The sequence below is a fragment of the Canis lupus genome, chromosome 28 (assembly GCF_011100685.1).
Source record: "Canis lupus familiaris isolate Mischka breed German Shepherd chromosome 28, alternate assembly UU_Cfam_GSD_1.0, whole genome shotgun sequence".
Taxonomy (NCBI): Eukaryota; Metazoa; Chordata; class Mammalia; order Carnivora; family Canidae; genus Canis; species Canis lupus.
The window spans coordinates 9,170,704-9,195,141 of NC_049249.1; the positions used below are offsets into that span (position 1 = coordinate 9,170,704).

General features: G+C 43.4%; 1 protein-coding gene across 50 annotated transcripts in view; it reads right to left on the reverse strand.

Moving 5' to 3' along the window:
- SORBS1 (sorbin and SH3 domain containing 1) overlaps nucleotides 1–24,438 on the reverse strand; it is a 229,066-nt gene that overhangs the window by 154,586 nt on the left and 50,042 nt on the right. For 46 of the 50 annotated variants that reach the window (XM_038578287.1, XM_038578257.1, XM_038578253.1 and 43 more), the window contains exon 2: nucleotides 12,181–12,262. The gene's annotated coding sequence lies outside the window, so the exon portion shown is untranslated. Of the gene's footprint in view, nucleotides 1–5,801; nucleotides 5,987–7,684; nucleotides 7,768–11,232; nucleotides 11,373–12,180; nucleotides 12,263–24,438 lie in introns of all 50 variants that reach the window. The other 4 variants (XM_038578246.1, XM_038578248.1, XM_038578249.1 and 1 more) reach the window with 3 other exon arrangements.

Here is a 24,438-nt window from a genome sequence, read left to right on the forward strand (position 1 = left end):
TGTTTGGTCAATTTACAGAGGAGCCCAAAGGTTCAAAACAGTCACCCCCACCCCCAGCACTGACTGAGTGGACTTACTAGTCCTGCAACTGACCCTGAGGTACTTCAGACCAAGGGTGATGGGCAGGGAGTTGAGATGATCTGCAGTGAACTGGAACCAACCTCACAAAACTGCGTCATCCATGAATAGGCAGTAAGAGAACTAGCCACACCCCACCCTCTGTCACACTGAGACTTTAACCCTTGACAGGACATTCTAAACATTAAATATGATCCAAAAGCTCAAAGATAAGTTCTGGAGATGGAAAATATACAACAAACATTTCTAGGTACCCCCAAACTTATCCCACTCTCCAAGGATGGGTCTGGAAACCAACAGATACCTTAGGTTTCTGATACAGAATGGTTCAGACCTAGGCCCACTCTCATTCTCTGAAGGCTTTCCTTTTTCAGAGCTCTGTCCGTTCTGCCTGCTCCAAGGAGGAGACTCCCACTGTGCCCTACCAGTCTTCGATATGTGCTAAATCAGGGCAACTTGGGAGACAGAAGCAGCAAAGACAGCAGCCAGGAGGGGACAGGCGAAAGCACCAAAAGCTGGAAACCACAAACCCTGAATCTGCAATTCCTCTATTTACTTAGAAACAGTTGCTGATGCTTGCCCTCGCCAAAGATAAACCAGGACAAACCCGGAAAGGGAAGGGGAAGCAGTGAGGTAAGGGCTGTTGTAAACCTGGCACAATGCAGAGGAAAAGTTCCTTGGGTTGTCAGGACACGGTTTTCCTCCCTAGGAGAAAAATGAGATAACACACCCCTACGAACAGTGACATGAGGCTGTAAGCACGCGCTCGGCAGAGGCCTGCCATCTTCACGCGCTTAGAGGTCATGCACAGACACATTTGGAAAATGCCATGGTGCAGTGCAAAGAACACGGACGGCATTTGGAGTCAGAGGAGGTGAGTCTGAGTCCTACCTAGCTCTGCCTTGAGCAAGCAGTGATGACATCAGCTCAGGCACTCAACCTCTTTGGGTTTCAGTTCTCCATGAACCATAAGAATAAGTTGGACAAGCTGATCTTATAGTTTTCCTCCAGGTCTATATTCGGTTATAAACTAATCTTGCAACATAGCAGTTGTTCCTCCATTCAGCAAACATTTTTGGAATGCATTTTGTATGTCTAGGTACTAGGACAGTCCTGTACTCAAGAAACCAATCGATCCACAGATCCCAGCAGCCTGTAAACAACTCTCTACAGCACCATGGAAGAGACATGTGGACAGGGCGAAGGGTCAGTTGACCCAGCAGAGACTGGAGCAGAGTGCAAGCTGGAACAGCTTCCTAGCAATGATGACTGGGCCAGTGCTTGGAGGAGGGAAGAATTTGGCCGGGGAGTATAATATATATAAAAGCACACAGGAGTGGCCCAACAGGGCATGCACAGTGGGAGGAATGTAGAGGTAAAGGGCCTTACATGCCATGCTAAGAAGAGCTACTGCCCAGCACCTCCAGGTCCCCTCACAACTTCTCTGCTCTCTACCTCTACAGCTCCCAGTATGGCCACAGTCTCAGGGTTGGGGTATGCCTATATCCGGTCAACCATCAAGCAACAGTCCAATCCCTCCCCACCTCAAGCCTCTCCCTTTATCCCTGAGTCACACAGCCAGGCCACACCTGCTATCCACCACGGCTTTCTCCCAGGCGCTCTCATCTCAGGCCTTGCTCCCAGCTCTCACTCAGCCCCTAATGCCCAGCCCATGGCAGCTGTTCCAAATAGTTTCCATCTTCCTCAGAGCCACAAGCGCATCCCACCCACCCCACTCATGCTCAGCAGAAGACTCCTACCTCGTCCGTTCCTGGGCATGACTGTCCAAACCCAGCTCATGTAGCAACCCTTCTGTCCACCTGTCCCAATGTCCTTTCTAAATAGCCCAGGCCAAGCTGTGGGTATATCTGCTCACAAGAACAAAAGAAAGTAAAAAGACTCTATTAAGAAACAAAAACCACAGTCATCAACCAATGCAGGCTATTGCCCATGCATCTGATTGGACTCTGAAATGAACACATCTAAGTGGGATAAGGTACATAGATACACTCCATATGCCAAACAACATTACATAAGTATCAGCTACTCCAGAGCTGTTGTCTGAATAAACCAATAAAGAAATCAGTGAGTCTGGGACATGTGAGTGGCTCGGTGGTTGAGTGTCTGCCTTTGGCTCAGGCGTGATCCTGGAGGCCCAGGATCGAGTCTCACATTGGGTTCCCTTCAGGGAGCCTGCTTCTCCCTCTGCTTATGTCTCTGCCTCTCTCTGTGTATCTCTCATGAAAGAAGAAAAGAAAGAAAAGAAAAGAAAAAAGAAAAGAAAAGAAAAGAAAAGAAAAGAAAAGAAAAGAAAAGAAAAGAAAAGAAAGAAAGAGGAAGAAAGAAATCTGATGTTGAAGAGACAATCTCAAGAGTGCAAAATCCACAGTACCTTCAGGCATGTGAACCAAGAATGTAGCCTAGGATCTGCCAAGAGCCTTTTAAAACAATCCCAAGGCCCTTGCAAGCCTAGACTCTGGTCCCTGCTGGGCCCCTACAGACACAGCCCATTTAGCACCCCCCTAAGCAGCACAGAATCATTGAAGTGCCATTTATTTCTGAAATTTCCTAAAATACACCAATATATTTAATATAAAATACATACACGTTTAATATATATCACATATGTTGTACGTGTATATATGTATATATATTTATATTTCCATGCTCTTTGTGTCATTATAAGTGGTCAGCCAATAAAAAGAAGCAGACCACACTCTCAGCCAACTGTGAACACAGGCCTAACAAAAAACACAGCAGCCTCTGTGGCACCATCCTGTGTTGATCATGTTCTAAAACATGTATCGTTTATTCTGTTAAAGCCTCTCTGCTGGGCATTTATTTTTTGTTCTGGTCAAGAGTTTTGCCACACAGGGGCCAAGAGGTATGTACCTGCCACAAGGACATAAAGGAAAAGTATGACCCAGGGCTGTCCAATTCAAGTGTTGTGACAGTCCAACCAGTGAACATGGATCCACTTACACACCTGGGAGCACCAATGATCAGAAACATCCTACAGAATGGCAAGAAGATAAAAATCCTTTTTTTTTTTTTTTTTAAGATTTTATTTGTTCATGAGAGACAGAGAGAGAGAGAGAGGTTGAGAGAGAGGCAGAGACACAGGCAGAAGGAGAAGCAGGCTCCATGCAGGGAGCCCGACGCGGGACTCAATCCCGGGTCTCCAGGATCACGCCCTGGGTTGAAGGCGGCGCTAAACCACTGAGCCACCAGGGCTGCCCAAAAATCCTCCTTCTTAGTTCATTTCTGCCCCATCCACAAAGCAGAGCTACCAAGTTCTCTCCAAGTGTGGTGAGTGCGGGGTCGTGCCACAAGCTTACGGAGTACAGATTTCATTACCCTTAGCTCTCCCATGGATATTAGAGGCAACCACGAGGAATTCATGATGACACGAGGAACACTTCTCCACTGAGACTCCGCTCTTCTAAGCCCCACAGAACCTATTACGTGGCCAGTACACCAGAGTTTCCCAAAACTCATGCCCAGAACTGAGAGTGTGCTACATGTGACAGAGCAAGAGAATTCTAGACAGCCTTTGAGAGAAACCCAAATACGATCTCATTTAATACAAGAAACAAATGAAGCCCAGGGAGGGGAGGTGGTTCTAAGGTAAGCGGCAGGGGGCCAGGGTGAGGACACCAGGCTCCTCTGTGATGGAGTGATGGGCTCACACTCTAAAACCAGAAAGCTGAAACACAGAGACACTGTATCCTGGATAGCATTTTGTTTTCAGAAGGTTACAAGAATAATTTTAAGAGGAAAAAAGGCATTATTAGAAGAAACAAACTGCCTGTCACAAAGCTCATAAAATGAGAATGGTTCAGATTAAAATCACATGGTTATTAAAGTTTTAGGTTGGCTTGTTGCTTCATCATGTTTGTGTGAAGTTCCTTTCCTGTAACCTACTAGTTACTTTGGAAGGTACCAGGGCTCAAAAACTAACAACTGTATTCTATGAAAATGGTGACTTCTGTCTTCCAGTTTTAGGTTTTGTTCTTATTATATAAAGGGGAAAAGGGAAAAAAAAAATTAAAAAATGTTCAGCTCCTTCAAGGTCACTAATTCAGTTCTATTTGAAAGAAGAAAAAGGCAAATATTTAAGAGAAAACATAATTAGATTTGTACAAATGTTCCCAACATGGTAATTTTACAGGCAAACCATATTATGCAGAGTACATGATACGCTTCAAAACTAATATAATGACTTGGTATTTGTAAAGGATGCTCTAAAAATTACATTATTGCTTTCTTTCCTTCCTCCCATTTAAAAACACACAAATCTCTTTAAGGAAAAAATATTGGTTTCACTACTCCACTGCCCCAAATATTTTTCTCCCTATCATTTTAAATTTATGCTTCCATTATTCAGAAAGGAAGATACCAAAATGATGTTTCGCTGAATCTCAAGATCCTCTGATTTTTCAAGATAGGGCTTTAAACTGATATTCTTAATCATGGGTTACAAAACCAAAAGTCTGAGAGGGCCAACCAGGTAACAAGTGGGTGGTGTGAAGACTACGGCAAACTAGGACCTGAATGCCCCCCGCCCCCTGCACTCCTCCAAGGAGAGGACAGTCCCTGGTTCTCACTCTACCCATGGTGCTCCCATGCAAGAATACAGCTCGATATTACAACATAGTCTAATTGTCAAGAGGATTTAGAAATCAAATTATGTGAAATCTCCTGACTTTTAAAATTCTGGCCACTTACTTCAAAAACTTAAAACTGGTGTTTTGTGGGCAGCTAATTTGCAACCTACCACAACAGATATGATGCCATAAATGTAATTAACTCAGGAAACAAATGCAACATCTAGAAACCCAAACTTTGTTGGAAAACGAAGGTTGATCTCTACACTTTTTTTTAAATCTATATTCCTCCATAATAACTCTTCTCTTGAAGAGGGAGGCAGAAAGAAGGAATAAATGAACTTGAGAAAAACATGAAATTAGTTGTCAGAAAGTAAAAAAGATAAAGGTGCCACTTACCTTTTTTTATTAAAATAATACAAGAGTATTTCCAGCTTTTGAGTCCACATTGGGACAAATCTGGCAGTTGCAAATTTCAATGAAGTTAGACTGGTTTGAACAGAGCTATCATCTTAATCTTTCTCTAATAGAAATGTCTTGCAGAGGGGCACCTGGATGGCTTAGTGGTTGAGCATCTGTCTTTGACTCAGGTCGTGATCCCGGGGTCCTGGGATCAAGTCCCACATCAGGCTCTCTGCAGGGAGCTTGCTTCTCCTTCTGCCTATGTCTCTGCCTCTGTCCCTGCCTCTCTCTCTGTGTGTGTGTCTCTTATGAATAAATGAATAAAATCTTAAAAAAAAAAAAAAAGAAATGTCATGCAGAGCAGGTAACCTGCCACTCAGAACCACTTTTATAAGGATATGCTAATGGTTTGTATGACTAAGTAAGAAGGCAGGACAACTGGGTGTCACCTCCTAAAAATGTGAACATATGACATATGCCAATTAGGTATGTGCATATGTACCTTAGAGGGGTTTCTTGATCTCTCTTCCAAAAATGTCTAAGAACTAATACCTGATTATAATAGTGAAAGTTCAATTGTGCAAGTTCGAGCACAAATAATGTAGTCATTTTTTTTTTAAGTGTACCTCTGCAGGAACCATCTTTTATTTAATCACTGCCATAATCAGCAAACCAGAGAAGATCTCTCTGAGGGAGGAAAACAGAGTGAGTCACCTCCTCGTTGATCAGGAGACTGCAGGATGAGGGCACCACACGGAGAGGTAGGTATCAGATGGTGCCTTGTCCAAATTACTCAGTGGAGGGATGAGAATCATTTCTTCCCATGATGTTCAGTAATCACAGGAGATGATGATGGGCTCTCCGTTTTAGTGACGGCCACAAGTACGATCTAATGTTTACTTCCCCAAGACAGGGAGGAAAAAGAAAGGCAAAAGAGGTTACTCACTCTTTATTTGTAATCACTGGCTAGAAAAGGAGAAAATATCTTGTTTTCACATGTGGCAGACAAATGTGATAAAACTTCCTGTTTGAAAAGTACAGAATCAAATGTGTAAATCTCCTGGAGAAATACCAATACCTCAAAAATGTTGCTGCTGACAGAAATGGATAGCATTCTTTGCAGGACATGATAACTTTGGCCTAAACGTGGCCATATGAAAGTCTGGTAACACAAACCAATACAGCAAGCCCAGAGAGATACTTTTAGACAGTGACCTCTGCAGAAGCTGCCCCCCAAGAGCTCACACAAATCAACAGAGGCATAGGGACCGGCAACATTGGTATTACAATCCTGAATTCCTTCACTTAAAGAAAGGTGACAACTCATGCAAACTCCATGTCAAGCATATCCCTTTAGTAGCTGAGATTCTTAAGGAATATGAGTTTAGGTTGCTTTTAAATTGGACTGAGCTCTGGGGTTAGAAACTATCAATTACTGGATTCCAAATCCTGTGTCTTATTCCATAGTGCAACAATACTTTGCTCTAAAGGGCGGCAGAGAGATGTCTGGGTGAAGCAGCAATAATTTGTAGCTCACAAATTATTCATGGCAAGTCCACTGCATTTCAAATTCACATTTGTCTAAAGCTGCTGAATAAAATATTAGTCAGAAACAGCCTTAAATCCTTTCTACAAAGAAGGGAAGGAAGGAGGGAAGAAAGCAACTGGACTGATTTTATGCAAAATATATGCAAAATTTGAAATTCAAGTTCAAGAAGCCCAGTCCCAACCTATTGATGAACATGGAACCTCAGAATGAATAAAGGCAATGGACACTCAACAGGCAGAGTCTTCAATCAAAATACACGTTGAACAAGTACTTAGAAAACTGAGTAATGAAGGAACTTTAAGCTTTCTAGATCATGTATTAAAAGCTCAAAGGAAAAAAAAAAAAAGCTCAAAGGGATCCTTTCCATGCTTTTTAAAGCTAATACATAAACAGGATACAAAAAAAAAATCATAAGTTGCTAAAATATAAAACAGAGAACGTTCAAAGATCTTACTGGTTTTATCCAATGATTCACAGATTGGGCAGTGCCCCATGTAGCAGAAAAGAGCTCTGAGGAACTAGACAAAATGAAAGATTTTTATAGGCAGAAGGAGGTGGGGCAATGAAGTTATCCTAGTAAAGAGTGGACTGTTCCAGGCAAGGTTGCCTTCCTCGGGAGGGTGGGGGGAGGTAGAGGGGTCTATCCCGCAGATTACCTCCCTCACTAGTGCTGACCAGGTAATTCCAGATTGACTCTTAAAGATTACATAATTAGGCTAGGTATTAAGTCTTGGTTTGCTGACATGGGCCTTAGCACAAGTGACTCCACTTTGGATCTTTTCTTTTCTTTTTTTTTTTTTAAAGTATAAAAGGGTATAGAGTGAAAGGCAAGCATCCTTCTTACACCACTGCCCTCCCCACAAGGCTATTTCTCTCCCACATGTCCTCCTGAGATGGTCTACCATACAAGCACTGAAGCACCATTCTGCTTTGCAACTTGAGAACACCACCATTTTCTAATGCCTGACTACTCAGTCTCCAGGCAATATGATAAGGTGCTTGCTTTTTTTTTTTTTTTTTTTTTTTTTTAATTTCTAAAAGCACTTACTAAGAAGGAATCAGGCAAGGAGAAATCCTCTTCCCATGACTGTCAGTAAATTTCATTCTTTTTAATCATATTTAAGTTCCACTCTATGAGAAAAGACAAACCCTGGGTTGGTGTCAATTCATCATGAATACCATTCCACTGAAACCTTCATTTTCCCATAAACCATTGGTTATGAGTAGAGAATGCTACATAATCAATGCTTATTAAATGCTCCAGAAGTCCCATTGAGAATATTTTCAGTGAAGTATGAGGGCTTTGAAATACATAAAGATGCAGGTTGGGACGCCTGGGTGGCTCAGCGGTTGAGCACCTGCCTTAGGCTCAGGTTGTGATCCCAGGTCTGGGAATCGAGTCCACATTGGGCTCCCCACAAGGAACCCGTTTCTCAGTCTGCCTATGTCTCTGCCTCTCTATGTCTCTCATGAATAAATAAATAACTTTTTAAAAAATTAAATTAAAATAAAATAAATAAAGATACAAGTTAGGGCTACCCACTGCCCAAGCAATTTGAAACAGCACATCCTAGAACCTAGTTGCTTATCACACTGCCCTCAACAGCTGCATGGGTTTCTTATTCTTTTGTCCACAAAAGGCATGAAAAGACTAGGTCTGGAGGAAAAATGACAGTGTCCAGAAAGAACGGATTCCTAAAAGACCCTGAAAAGCCTCTGGGGAGGGCTTAGCTGGGAGGTTTACCAGGGAGGCCAGAGATGAAGTCCAGGCTGACAGGGAGGTGGCCAGCCAACTTTGGTGACTTCGAGAAGGTTAAAAAGGTCTATGGGGCCTGGAGATTACAAGACTAAAGAAACTCACCAGGTGGCGTAAAAATGGAAAAACTAAAGAACCCAAAGAGAATGTACAGGAAGCTCAATGGGGTGATTTCTCTTAGAGGACAAATACAATATGAAGCAGCTGCATTTTGTGACCAAAGCCCACAAATAGATAAAAATGTATGTGATTCAGAACCGATTACCTCCCATCAGTCAACAACAGTTGAGGGATATGGGTACTACCTGAAACACCTCTCTATCCTACAACCATCATGGTGTATATATATATATTTTTTTTCATCATGGTATATTTTTGCTGCTTTTTTTTATCTTATAACATTTACCCTTGATATTTCAGAGATATTCTAAATATTTTCTACATGGTGGTTCTACAAACCAAAAAAAGGCATTTGGCCTTTTCACACAATGTTAGCACATCTAACTTTGATTGCACAAGAAATGACCTTCATGCTTTTTCACTTTAGTGAGCCTTCATCTAATGAACTTTTAGGGCATCTGGGTGGCTCAGTCAGTTAAGCATCTGACTCTTGGTTTTGGCTCAGGTCATGATCTCAGGGTTGTGAGATCAAGCCCCTCATCAGGCTCTGTGCTGGGCGTGGAACTTGCTTTTAAGATATTTTCTCTCTCTCTCTCTCTCTCTTTCTCTCTCCCCCTGCTTCCCTCTCTCCCTCTCCCTCTCGCCCTCTCTCTCTCTACCCCCCCACATCGCCCCTCCAAAATAAAACCACAAACTTTTGGATGGTATGGTTATAGGATGAAAAATCCAAAATGTATTAACAGTGAATTAAACTTAGTCATCAAAATGGCTTGCAGAAATTCCAGTACAGATAAAGAACAGTGTAGTTTACAGGCTATTAATGGCAAAAGATGCTGGAACCTTCTGCTTGCCAGCCAAAGGCAAGCCATGTGCCAATTGCATAAATGCAGTTTATAATTCACTCAGCTGACCTGATTTAAAATTATGTAACTAAAACTAATTCTCTTGATTCGGGTATTTCAAGTTTTTTTTTTTTATATAAGGTGAGGCTTTACTACTTTTATATCATTATCTCATTTGAGTAATTCATATTCATATTCCATGAAGTCATACCATATTCATTAGCATGTGTCTTCACTCACTTCTAAGGGATTTTATATGGAAAAAAACCCACCCTTTGCCTCGTTTTCTGTCCAAATCCGACACAGCCCTCCTTTCTCTACCTAAGTAATCTCAGTCTCATAGCTTTTAAATACCATCCACAGGCTGATGACTCTCAAAGGTACTATCTCCAGCCCCAGATGTCACCCATCTCAGTAAACAGCAACACCATTCACCCAGCCTAAAACACTGGGCTCACCCTTGACTCTTTCTGCTCACACCCCAGACCCAATCCAGCAGGGACAACCTTCAAAATATATCCTGAGCCTGACCCGTTCACATCATTCTATGATCCCCACACTAATCCAGGTCACGCCCATATCTCCTGCCTGGACCCCTTCAGTTTATACTGATTCTGTTCTTGCCTCTAAAGTCTGTTCTCCACTCAGGACCCAGAGAAATAATTGTAAAGCACAAAGATGATCACCGTTCTGCTCAAACTCTCCACTGGTATCCAATCACACTCTCCTTATCATGGCCAACAAGATCTGGCTCCCACCTGCCACTGATCTCATTTCGTATCACTCTCCCCATACCTACCGCCCAGCTCAAGGCCAGCCAAACTGGCTGCCCTCCTGTTCCTCTATCACACCAAGCTCAGCTTACGTCAAAGGCTTCTCTTTTCGCTCGCTGTTCCCTCTGCCTACACACTTCCCCCCAGATTTCTTCACTTCATTCAGATCTCTGCACATAATTTCTTCCTCTCTCTCCCCCATGCACAGAAGTCTTCTCAGGTCACTCTTTCAAAAACAGTCCCTCTAGCCTTTCATTTTGTCATTCTCCACCCACCACATGGCACTTATTACTACCTGAAATTATTATTTAGTGATTTACTTTGTTCATAAAATAATTTTTAGTGAGCACCCACCATGTTTGCACTAGAGGTGCTCTTCTAAGGGCTGGGGATATCCAGTGAACAAGATAAGCAAAGATTCCTGCCCTCATGGAGCTCACATTCTTATTTGCCACCCTATTTGAATTTAAGCTCCAGAGATATGCACAGTCTGCCTAGAGACCCCTGAATCTGCGGTTCCCAGAGCAATGCCTTTGCACAGAGTAGGCATTAATGCATATTTGCTGAATGGGTAGTATCCTGTACACCTGAGACCTTTTGCTTCTCTGAGGACCCCCACCATGGAGCTCTTCTTGCCCACCAGATGGGACTCTGGTTGTGCGATCCAGAATGTCCATTGTGTCGTTTTAGACACACCAATCTGGTTAGTCTCCCATGCCTGAGCTGGATCTTTAACCCTGGGCCTGCCTATCCTAACTGCCTGTCCTTCCTGTACCAACACCAGCACTCAGCAAGCTCCCCACATCACCATGCCACTGGGACTTGTCTCACTGGGTCATATGAGCACATTGGTCCACAGGGTGGCAGCTGACCAGCCAACAGTCAGCAAATAAACCAGCTTTTCTCAACAAAGAGTGATGAGAATCAAGACACACAGGTCCTACTGCTTCTTTGGCTCATGTGGTCCTTCCCCTCAAATAGCTCACTCAAGACCTTCAACAACTAGCCAGGGTGTCTTGGAGCATCCTCAGCTCAGCACTGATGCACATTACTGTAAAGGACGTAACTTTGCCTCTTTCAACTGCCACAGAAGCAAGATGCTTACCTGCTGTGATGAGTAATTAAGTTTCTTTTGGAAAAAAGAAGAACATCTGTTACTGAAATTATCTGATCTCACATAAAAATGAAGGTAATTGTGAAATGTAGTTAATTCAATCTTTCAAGACAACGGCAGTTACAGCAGTGCTGGGAAGGGGGAGAAAAGGAAAATGTAAATGTCTTAAAGGACCACTCTGGAAGACTCAGAAAACAGGTATTTAAAATTCATGTTTCCAATGTATGTGTTCACATTTTAATTTGTTAGCTTAGAAGTGCCCAGCTCTACATCTCAAAGCTAAATAGGATTACATTTGTCCAGCACTTTATTCTGTTTGAAGCATTCTCAGATACATAACCTCTCTTAGCAGGGCAGGATTCACTGCTCTGCCTGGGGCCCAGAGAGGTCAAACAATTCACCTGAGATCCCACAGGAGAAGTGATAGAACCAAGTAGGTACCAGAACCCAGATATGCCTTAGGCCCAGCCCAGTGTTCTTCCTTCTGTAACAGTAAGGACAGTGTGTTTTCCTGAAAATCACATTCTACAGTCCACCAGAAATATTTCCTTTTGTTACAGCAAAAGAAACAAAACGGGGGCTGGGTGGCTGGTGGCCTGGGTGGCTCCATCAGTTAAACATCGAACTCTTGATTTCTGCTCAGGTCATGATCTCAGGGTCATGAGATCGAGTCCCATGTCAGGTTACACACTCAGTGAATTCTCCCTCTCCCTTTGATCCTTTCCTGCTTGTGCACGTGCTGTCCCTCTCGAGAAGAGAAGAGAAGAGAAGAGAAGAGAAGAGAAGAGAAGAGAAGAGAAGAGAAGAGAAGAGAAGAGAAGAGAAGAGAAGAGAAGAGAAGAGAAAGAAGAGGAGAGAAGAGAAGAGAGAAGAGAAGAGAAGAGAAGAGAAGAGAAGAGAAGAGAAGAGAAAAAGAAACAAAACAAAACATGTATTTACCAGTTTAAGGTGGTGGGATGCATTGGTCCTGAGCTCTGGGCAGAGAGAAGGTTTCAAAGACTCCTCCAACAAATGCCAGCTCCTGCAATGACACACATAAAAAATATCTGGTGTGAATCAGGCACCCTATGGCCTCTCCCCAAGGAGGCCAGCCAAAAAACCAGTTGGCAGGCATCCTGTTTCGGCTTCAGCCCCCATCCTCCTCTTCTAGCCCCATTCCCTTCTCACCCTGACTTCCCCAAATAGAACAAGAATCCTTAGTTCACCAGTTGAAATGGCCGTCATTGGAATCAATGGACCTTGGGCAAAAAGAAGCTCTAGAGATCATCTAAACAGGGATCACAAACTGAAAGTCCAGTGGGTTACATCTAGCCTGTAACAGTATTACATTGATTTAAGGATAGAAAATTTAGAAAATTTGAGCCAAAACTTAAAAATCAGACAGGTCACATAAAAACCCAGACTTCTAAGTTCTGTTAAAAACAAAACAAAAAAAATCAGTCAACATGGCCCTCATACAGTCTAAAAATGATCAGCTATGCTAAGTAGCAGCTGCCTTTCACAGGCAGGCTTGGTTACACCAAAATGCCACAGTCCCTACCACTCCCTAATGTCTCACCATATAGAGAGCTATAGTTATCATTGCCTTTATATTACTGGGCTTTTTGGTCTTTTGTATGTGTATGATACAGAAATATTTCCCTCTACCCAACAAAAGTGGAAACCTAAAAGAAAAAGGGGCAGAGTTGCAAGAGGGAAAAAAGAAATGGTACAGCACCAATGACAACTTAAGTCAGTACTCCCACTCTGGAAGACATGCGCAATCCCTGAATAAGACAACACTTCCATATTATAAAAGCGTAAGCAGGAAACTGACTTGCCTATTCCCACAGTTAAAAGTATAGCTAATTCTAGAACCTAGGTCTTTTGATTGCCAATCCAGGACTCTTCCTCTATGCCCCACCATACAGTAGTCTTATATTATAAAACAAAAAATATTTTGGGGCACCTGGGTGGTTCAGTGGTTGAGTACCTGCCTTTGGCTCAGGACATGATCCCAGGGTCCTGGGATCGAGTCCTGCATTGGGCTCCCCCCAAGGAGCCTGCTTCTCCCTCTGCCTGTGTCTCTGCCTGTCTCTCATAAATAATTAAAAATAAAACAAAAAACAAAAATAATTTCATATACACATGCATGTATGTATGGGTCTTTCAAAGTTAATACTAAATTCAAGGAGCTACGTTGAAGTATCCAACCCACTCCACTGAAAGGCTTGCCACCCTCTTCTATTCTTTGACAAATGAAGGTCAATTCCATCAAGTTCCCTAAGGGTTCACTTCAAGAAAACTGCTCCTTTAAGAATTAATTAATTTCTCATAAATAGCATGCATCTTCTACTTCAAAAGTGCCCAATGTCCCAAGCTATCTGAAATACTCTTTATGCTAGAAAAATGTCCCTTAACATCCATTTTGGGGCAGCCCCGGTGACGCAGCGGTTTAGCGCCGCCTGCAGCCCAGGGCGTGATCCTGGAGACCCGGGATCGAGTCCCACATCAGGCGCTCTGTGTGGTGCCTGCTTCTCCCTCTGCCTGTGTCTCTGCCTCTCTCTCTCTGTCTCTATGAATAAATAAAATAAAATCTTAAAAAAAATCCATTTTGAATACAAGGCTACAAATAAGTTTATAGAGGTACTAGGCTATAATAATGTTCAAGTATAAGATCTTGGTAGGAGATATTTATATCATCCCCTCAAAGAATGTATTGATTCACGGATCACTCAACAGATATTTACTGAACCCTATTACACACCAGGCATGTACAAGGTGATGGAATCACAACAATGAACCAGACCCAGTCCTAGCCCTGAAGCTGCTGTCAAGGTAAAACACAGATGGGACACTCACAAAGAGCTCTAACACATGGGTAAACCTAAAGATAGGAGCACTGAGCTGGGGCTCCCGGAGCAGCTGAGGTAAACAGACACCGCCCAGCACGGACAGACGCTGAGGAAATCCTAAAGCAGAGACGAGAGTGGAGCAGGCAGGTGACAACAGAGAAGGTGGGAATTACAGGCCACGGGGCAACATGGGCAAAGGCAAGGAGTGAAGAGCCCCTCCAATTCGGTCTCATCCAGATTTCGTGTTACCTCATCAGTTGTAAAAGCCCCTGCCACCTGGAGACACCTGGGTGTGGTTAAGTCAGTTGAGGGCCCAACTCTTGGTTTTGGCTCAGGTCATGATCTCAGGGCCATGCAATCAAGCCCCACGTCAGGCTCTGCCCTCAATGGGAAGTCTCCCTGAGGTTCTCTCTCTCCCCTTTCCTGCCCCCAGCTTGTGCTCTAAAACAAACAAATCTTAAAAAAAAAAAAAAAAAAAAAAAGCCCCTGCCACCTGACCCAGTATCTGCTGAGATGTCATGTACACTCTTGGACCTTTATCTGTTCAAGTGCCCATATTAAGAATGCCACCAAATCAGCCCTGCTTTTTGGCAATGCCCACCTATGACTCCCTCAGGGCAACCAATGCTGTTCCAGAGCCTGCAGGGCCCAAGAAACATGGCCATAGAAATACTGACCTTTCTAGTATTTTTAGCACTTCCATGATGTCTCCGAGAAGACAGCTGATAGCTTGCTTTTTTGTCCTGTGCCAGTCACAAGACCATCCTGTATCTACCTCAGGGCCTGGATTTCTCTTGCCAGAATATACTACACAGTCAAGCCTCCAGCAGGAAGTTTTTTTTAAGAAAAGGTTCCAAATACCTGCCCATCAAAATTCCCAGGTGGAGTTCTTCCATTCTTCATGGAAGGGATAGGGATGAGACAGCAGTCCCAATCTAGGCTGAAGCAAAGCCAGGGGGTAGCACCCCCAAAAGACACATTTTGAAAGGGACATAAAGAGGAGTAAAGATGTGGCCATGGTTAGGGCTGCTCAGGGTTCAAGCCAAACTGAGCAAGCAAGGAGGCAAAATTCACCTCACCTGAAGAAGAGCTTCTCTGGATCTGTAACTGGTGGGCAGACCCCAAATATGGCTAAAAATTAGAATCACCAAGAAAAAAAAAAAATTCTGGACCACAGACTCATTAAGTCAGAATCTCTGATTTGGAGACCCAAGCATTGTTCAGGTGATTCTGATGCCCAGACTCCTACCCATTTGGAAAAAAAGAAAAACTTTCACTCAGGTGCTTCAGGAGCCCCAGAACAATCTCCTCAAGCTCATTAATTCAGAATCCTCCAGGCAGGATGCAAGGATCCAAGCTTTTGGGGGAACTATATATTCTTATTCTTAGTGTGTTTACCCACTCCCTACATCAATTATGAGAGCCATCACTTAACTCCTTTCATTCTAAATACATAAACATAGAATGCCAGCAATCAGTGAAGGGGGCTCCCTGTGCCTCAGTCGCTCTATACCATGACCCAATGCAAGCACCTCCAGATAAACTACTGGAGTTGTCCAGTCTCCACAGATTGGAGTCCTCACACTTATGCAGGCTCACCCTGTAGGGCAAAGGGTCTGGGAGCATCCAGTCATCAAGACGGCCTTCGAGGAACAGCTCTAAGGCACAAAGTACTCTGCCACAAGTCCTTACTGCTCACCAAAGAGCAAGATGCTGAAGATCAATGTAATGCCTAGAAACCTCCCATGCCAGCTAAACACTTCTCTTTCTAGATTTCCATTTTGTGGTTAACTGATGGCCTGAGCAATCTCAAGCCAAGAAGGGCAAAGTAAATGCTGTGTGCCACAAAGATGACAGACAGTATTAAGCTGGTTCCAGCCAACCTACAGAAGCTCTTTCCTGATATCACCAGATGTTACCAGGTGACCTCCAGACAGCCTAGCACCAGAGAAACCCACGGATGACCAACATTAACCTTCCTTTTTTTCATTTTATAATTAAAATTCAATTAGCCAACATATAGTACATCACTAGCTTCAGATGTAGAGCTGAACAATTCATCAGTTGTGCACAACACTCAGTGTTCATCACATCATGCAGAGAGTAGGTAGGTGGGAGTATGGGTGATGGGCACTGGGGAGGGCATGTGATATGATGACCAATGTCAGCCTTCCTGATCCCAAGGCCCAGCAGCAATCCATAGTATCCTTCACCAGAACAAGGACACTTACACATCCCCTTCAACCTAAGGGTCCTCCACTTGAGCCATAATGCAAATTTGGGAGAACATAGGTGAGACAGGAAGTCTAGGAAAAACTCAAGATACTAATCTGCCCCTACTGGCTGTCATCAATTTTTAGGAGATCCATTGTTTCCTGCAGTAACATTCTCCTTGCCTAAAACAAGACATCTCTTTGACTTATCCCTCCAAAAGAAATCACAAGAGTTGCCCCAGGCCCAGCCAAACACCTTGAATCATTATCTCTCATTTACATACTCCTCTCTATCCTACCCCAAGAATATAGAACAATGCTAGATGTTGTGAAAGTCACATTAGCCACCTTCATTACTACCAATCTAGACCATCTGAACAGGTCTGGTCCAATGGAAGCCTCTCAGGTTATAGGTCCTCAGAGCACCATGTACCTCTCCTTCATAGCACAAAGCACTGACTCATGCTTACCACTTTGTTGCTTTTAAGGAGTCTTTTGCTTGTTTGCCCAGCTAATTACTGTATGTGAATATAATGCCTTCAAATCCTCCAGGTTCCTTCAAGATACACCTCAAATTTCATATCTCCCAGCTGAAGGATGATCAAGCCAACCCACCCCCCCACTACTCAAACCTGCCTCTGCCTCTTGCCTCTGAAATCTAGGCACCCGCTAACTAGCTCACTAATTTAGTGGACTCAGAAGAACTCTGTTCAGAAACCTAGTCTAGAACTAAAGAAAATCCCCAACTGGCCCTGAGGCTGACCAACTTGGGAAGGAAACAAATCAAAATAATTATCTTTATTTCTTTTGTGCAGTGTTTATCATTTTATTTAAGATGATTTTCTAATATATGCAAAGTGAACTGTTTTGGCCAGGAAAGCCTTTGCTATTTCCCAGAACAAATCCCACTGGGACCATGCCCAGATGCTCAATGCCAAGGTAGCTCAAACAGGTCTTGCCTCTGGTCCCCTTGCCCAGCCGTCCTCCCTTTCCACCCATTGGCAGAGGAAAGTGAGTTTGGAGGAACTTTTTAAAGCCCTCCTACCTACTTCAGATTCAGTAGGAAGCAGAATGAAGGTTTCCAAGTTCTGTGAACGACACAAAGCTCATAAAATAAAATAAAATTAGTTGGAAAATAGCAAAATAATTTTTAGCTCCCCTTTAAAAAAAAAAAAAAAGCACGCCTACTTTAAGTGAATCATTTAGGTATGCATGACTACATACTTTCTTCTACTGGGATATGGTTTTCTTCCTCACAAAGATTCCCTCTCACCTCCCCCTCCACTCCCAAAGACAGGATACCTCCACAAAATACCTGTTCTGATTTGGAGGCCCCTGAGAAAATCTTGACAAAGCCCTGAGTGCTCACCTGCAGATGGCCAGAAGCTCCTTCCCTCTAGGGTCTTTGCATTTGCTATTCTCTCTGCCTGTGAAGCTCTACCACTATATATTCCCCTACCCCAACTGCTCAGACTTGGGTATTCCTCCAAAGACTCAACTCCCAAGTTTGGTTTCTCATACTCTGCTTCCATCCAGCCATCCTGAGCTTGAAAAATTCAGGCATCCACAGGGATAGCTGACCTGCAGAACTCTGAACCAAGCCCACTCTTCCAGCTATACCTCCAATGCCCCAGTTACCCATTTCCATCCCCATCACCACTAATCAGCTTACTGCTCAGGTGTGTGCACCTACCATTCCTATAGTTGAAATTTTTCCTCAGGCCTCTCCTGCTGCCTCAGTATTTGTTAGCTTCCTGCATCTCTCAAAGCCCCCCCACTTTGGGCCTGGTGCTCTTCCCCTCTACTCCACAGTCATAATATTTACCTTAATATCCTGAAATTCTTTCTTTTGTTTCCCTCAACTGACTATTCTTTGTTGGTTAGGGTCCAATCTAACTCACCCCTCTTGGCCCTGAACCTGGTACACAGTAGGTACCCAGTAAAAGCATACTGAATTGTATTATCTTATTTTCTCTTTGACAGTTTTCATTTCTACAGTGACTCCCTAAAGAACCTTAACACTCAGCACAATAGAAGACATTCTGTTGTTAGCATGTTTATTAATGTAGTTTTATCATATCAAAACAAACACCTGAATGGTGAGAGGCAGAAAGGTATGGTACCAAGAGTACTGTTTCTTGGTTCAAGTCCAGCCTTGGCCACTTACTAGCAGTATATTAGTGGGCACACCACTTTCCTTCTTTGGCTTCAAGTCTCATTCTCTACAAAATGAAAGGGCTAGTCAGACACAGAAGACCAGTACATAGAGTACTATGGTTCCATTTGTATGAAATGTCCAGAAGAGACAAATTCATAGAGGCAGAAAGTAGATACGCAGTTGCCAGGGAATAAGGGGAGGGAGAGAAGGAGCAAACACTCATGGGCATAGATTTCTTTTGGGGGTGATGAAGTTGTTCTGGATTAGGCAGTAATAACAGTTGTACAACATTATGAACATACTGAAAAACACTGAATTAGATAATTTAAAAGGATTAAAGTAGTGAATTCTGTTACATGAATTTTATGTGAATAAAAAAAAGAGAGAGAGAGAGGGAGGGACTAGAACGGAGGTTGAAAACAGAAGGCTCAGCAGGCTCCACCAGGCCTAGGGCATGTGCTTTAGACCTAAACAGACTTTTTGATATATCTGCAGAACTGAAAAGCCAAAGACTTTGTCTGTAGAGGAGGGGACACAAATCTGCACTTGATAAAATTAACGTAGAACATACACATGCATGCGCACACACACAAATGAGTGCATATATAAACTCAACTAGTGAAACCCACGTAAGCCCTGTAGACTGCAACCATAACCATTTCCTGGTTCTGATGCTGTGCTTTAATTATGTAAGGTCTTCCCATTGGCGGTAGCTGGGGGAAGGACATACAAGAACCCCTGGACTTATTTTGTTTTTTACAACTTCCTGTGAACCTATAACTACAGTTGACCCTTGAATAACACAGGGGTTAGGGGCACCCACCTCCTCACTCAAAAATCCATGTATAACTTTGACTCTCAAAACTTAACTACCAATAGCCTCTTGTTGAACAAAAACCTTATTTTTTTTTTTTAAGATTTTATTTCTTTATTCATGAGAGACAGAGAGAGAGAGAGAGAGGTTGAGAGAGAGGCAGAGACACAGGCAGAGGGAGAAGCAGGCTCCATGCAGGGAGCCCAATGTGGGACTCGATCCCCGGTCTCCAAGATCACACCCTGGGCTGAAGGCAGCACCAAACTGCTGAGCCACCCGGGCTGCCCAACCAGAAACCTTATTGATCACATAACCAATTAACACATATTTTACATTTATATATATTATATACTGTATTCTTACAACAAAGCTAGAGAAAAGGAAATGTTAAGAAAATAATTAAGGAATTAAAAATTAAAAATACAAAAAAAATTAAAAATACATTTACAGTACTGTAAATGTATCTGGCTTAGGGAAATCCATGCAAATTTCTATTGCTCAAGATTCATCTGTATTTCTAATTAAAAAAAAAAAAGAAGAAGGACCAAGATTTTACCTTTTAAATATTCTAGATGTGTGGCTTCTCCTTAAAATAACAAGATCTGATAACGCTAGGTGTCAAGGACAACAGCTAGATGAGGCTGGGTAGTAGCTTAGAGGCTCTTAGATCAGTCTCCCTAAACACCAAGTGTGTGTCACTGCCATGTATCATGATGCTTGCACTGCTTGTTCCCTTAGAGAAATATTTCTCTATTAACAGTAAGGACAGACCAAGAGGGTCTTGGATTTCCAGAAAAAAGGGGAGACCACAATATCTTTGTGAAAGTGAAGAACATTCCTAAAACAGGAGTTGAAATCTCTTGCCCTTCATCACTCGTTACCTGCTGGACCTCGGAGGAATTTGAGGTTTGGACCCCAGGACCGTAACTCTTTGGGACCAGACTTCTTCCACTAAGTCAGCAAATATTTAAAAACCAAACCACTGGAAAAGAACACAGTTTAAGTATACACAGTATCCCCTTCTCCCCTAAATATTTTTATTCTTTTCATCTTACCTTTCCCCAGAACACAGGATCCTGCTCTCACCACCAAAAGGGAAGGTCCCACCCCTTATGCATGATCACATCCAGATAAATAAGCAGTCCTTTTTTCTATTGAAACTGCAGTTCTATTTGGTAGGGGAGGAAAAGAGCCTTCAGGGCACACATTCCCCCACCTTTCCCATCACACCACCACCCCACCCGCAGAGAACGTGCTCGGAATGCAAGTGTCCCTGAAAAGGGGGCGGGGCAAAGCCACAGAACCCAGGTAAATTGCCCAGGGAATGCATTTAGTGTGGCTGTTTCCAATCAGGTTACACAGAAGAATCACCTGGGACCCTAAACGGAGGACTTGTAATATCCCCTTCCTCCGGTGACACTCATGCAGACTGCCCAGCATTGGGTCCTCCTGCGGCCTTTGTAAACCATTAATTTAGAAACCCCTTGCTACCTGAGACAGCAGGGTAGGAAGCACCTCTCCAGTCCAGAGGTGCTAGAGCTGTGCTGTTACATAAGGTAAAGACTCGACACACATTGCCACTGAGCCCTTGAAATGTGGCTAGTGTGGCTTGAGATGTTCTGTGAAGGTAATATACACACTGGATTTAAGACTTGATATGGAAATAAAGAAAGTAAAATAGTTTGTTGACATTTTTATATTTAAATACTGAAATATTTCGGATGTACTAGGTTAAAGAAAATACGTAGTTAAAATTAAGTTTACTTATTTCTTTTTACATTTCCAATGTGGCTACTAGAAAATCTTAACATATATGGCTCATACTGTACTTCTATTTCACAGCTACATTCGAGAACACACTCAACATTCCAACATGGGGATCACAGCCATAATGGAAAAAAATGAGGACTTTGGGACAAGCCTGGTCTCCACCTACCAACTCAAGGGCACAATCCTAAGCAAGTTACTAAACTGATACTGTTTCCTCCCCTGTACACAGCATCATAACATCCAGCACACTGGGTTGAGTATAAATAAAAATGGCATTGCATCTTCCAACAGCTGATACTCCTGCACACTTCCCTTCCTTCTCCGGCTTCCTTAAGGCCCTAAAATCTGCACCCAGGATCTCCTGGCATCAAATTTACTAACCACAATGTCCAATTCTACACAATGGCTACAGATGGCAGAGTGGTTCTCCATTCAGTGGGTATAAAGAATCACCAGGAAGCCCCGGCCCCCAGAGACTCCAACTCTGTCTACTTAGTATATGCATTACTTACAAGAACCATGGAGTATTCTGATGCCCATGGTCTAGGAGTCCCTCTGAGAAATCCATGTGACCAACATCAGAGTCCTGAACTCGGTGATTTGGGCCAGCCTGAACAAGGCAGGTGTGGCCCATGGAGAGGCCAGGAACTGAGCTGGGCCTTTCCCCTGCAGAGTGCTGCTTTCCTGACATCTTTTAAGGCTAGGTAGGAAATGACCGTGTGCCCTGAACATTGTTTCAAACACCAGAAGGCAGTTGACACTTCCTGCCCTCACATAAAGCCCCTTAAGAGGATCAAAAAATATAATTTCAAGGTCCCCAATAGCTTGGCAGTTGAGCTGAAACAACAAAAAATGTTCTACTTAGCATCCCGCCCCCCCCAAGCCACATGAGAGGAACGAGGGCAGGTCCTCTTTCTGCCCTTGCCTACTACCCAAAAACACCAATGCTTGCCTCAACTCTCTGAATTCAGGTCAATGCTTTGGGATCTTCTCTAGAAGCGTTCCTCAGCTCTCCTTGGAGGTCAGGAAGGGGCCAGGACTTCACACACAGACCTGCACGTTCCAACAGCCTGTTTCCTCCAGGACCTCCAGGTGCTGGAAGAAGGGTCTTACTGAATGTGAAGGCAGGACAGCAGAGCTCACACATCAGTTGGGCCCCTAGAGGCACACTGGCAGAAAAAAGAACTTTTATCTGAACTTGTCACTGTTTCTTCCCTTGGTTTAAAAACCCTGTTTGCTAAGCCATCTCCCTCTCAACTCAGCACAAGAGAGCAATTTCTCAAAGAACAAAAATTTAAATATTCTTCCCCAATAAGAGTTCTGTCAGTAAAACAGAGCCAAGAAACTCAACATTGTCGTTTTTCTTAGGGCAGATCTCTCTGGAAAAAATACAATCCGAATGAATTGCTGCACTCTTTCTCCACAGTCTGAACTGACTTGTATTTTTTTTTTTTCAAATATGGTACAAAAGCAATTAACCACTGAATCTGAGAACTCTGACATATTTATTTATAGTGCAGGAAAATGATCTAGAGTTTGTTCAGAGGACAGGAATATAATCTGCACACGGCCTCTAGCACACCCAACCCCACGACAGGGCATTCCCCCCAGATCGGCCTGCTCTAGAGTCTGCTTCTCACAAGCTTGTGCCCCACAATCAGCCTCCATCTCCCAGACAGAAAACACCAGAGGAACATTAATACAGCCTGCTCTCCACGTAGCCCGGTGTCCACTTGGTGGCCATGAAAGCGAACAACCCAGTCTAAACACAGTAACAATTCAAAATGTTACTGCATCTTTTATTGAACTTCAATGGGAGAGAATGAAAGTCTTCATGCACTGAGAGTGATCTTTTAAAGATCACTTTCTCCTCCTTTCTTTCTCTTTCTTTCTCTTTCTCCTCCTCTACACAGACAGCAATTATTCTTCCGAGTTGACTCCTCTGCTCCCCACTCTTCCCAACCCTCAGCCCCATAAAACACCTCTCCCGCCCTCTCCTTTCCTTTACCCTGCATGCCTTCTGTGACACAAGCATTGGGCCTTCTCAGATATGAATACAGCTCCTTCTTACACTTACACACGTAAACACACACACACCTCACCCCCAGCACCTGGTCCTCCACCTCTGCTTCTATTTCTTGCCCCGATTCTAGATGAAAAAGGCCCAAGAACTGAGGTAACCAAGATAAAATTCTCCAAAGAAGGTAGGGTAAATGGGTGACCTGTTTAGCAAAGAGAAGAGAAAGCCCACGGACATTCAGTGACCTGTGGCAAGGGGCAGTGCAAGCTAAGCTAATGCTCAGTAGTGCTGTCAACCATGCAGATCGGCTGGTCCAGCTTCAGAAAAGATGCTCTTTATATTCAGATTAGACCTCTGTTGCATACAGCGTACCAGCACAGCCATTAATAAACCAAGCTTGGCTTCCCAAAGCTTCCACTAACACATCAGCTGGGTAAATTCACGATCACATTAATGGGGATAATGTAGCATATGGAGTAGAGTATCTCCCAGATCTCTGTCAACAGCAGAAATTCATCCAGGTGCATGGAAAAGTTACAGGGATATGAATGTGTGGAACTTGTGGGCCTAGCACCATAAAGGTCTCCTGAGAAGGCTCTGCTTACACAGATGGCTTGGTTCCTTCATTCGCCACTCACTGAGGCGGTGAGAAGAAAGAGGGAAAAACTATGATGAGAATGACCCAGCTTCTACTTTCAAGGAAGCAAGTAGAAGGGATAAGGGAAAAACTGATGAAGAGTTGTATCTGCTTGACACAGGGACAGCCATATGACATAACTGAAAGATTGCTAACCTAAGTTCTGGCTCTGCCATGGATTAGCTGTGTGGCCTGGGGCAAGTTCCTATACCTCTGTGAGCCTATTTCCACTCCTGCAAAATAAGAAGACTGGCCATAGGTGATCGGAGTTCCTTTCCAGCACTCCCATTCCAAGTATCTATGATTTTAGGGAAACCTGCTGTGGGGGTCATGAACAAACTGGTGGAGAATAGAAAGGCAGCCTCGAAGAAGAGTACAGAATACAAACTATTCCAAAATCTTGTTAGGATCACTCATTGTCATGGTTTGGAAAATACTCGCTGTAGCTTCTAAAGCTGCAATTGTCAAACATGGTTAGCAACCACAGATCAGTCTCTGGACTCACTAATCTTAACAAAACGATGTGCACACTGTACTTGGCACAGGCCATTTGTTTAAGGGCAGTGCCTTCTTCCCATGGTGGTAAGACCTTCCTTATCCTAGTGAAGGCCAGAGTTCATCTTCTGTGGTTTGCAGGTGAGCAGACAGGCTCAGAAGCATCTGAGTGACTCCAGAAGCCACACAGCTTGGAGGGGCAAAACCAGGAGAGAAGCCCAGATTGTCTGACTCCCCACCCACCATGAAATGCCAA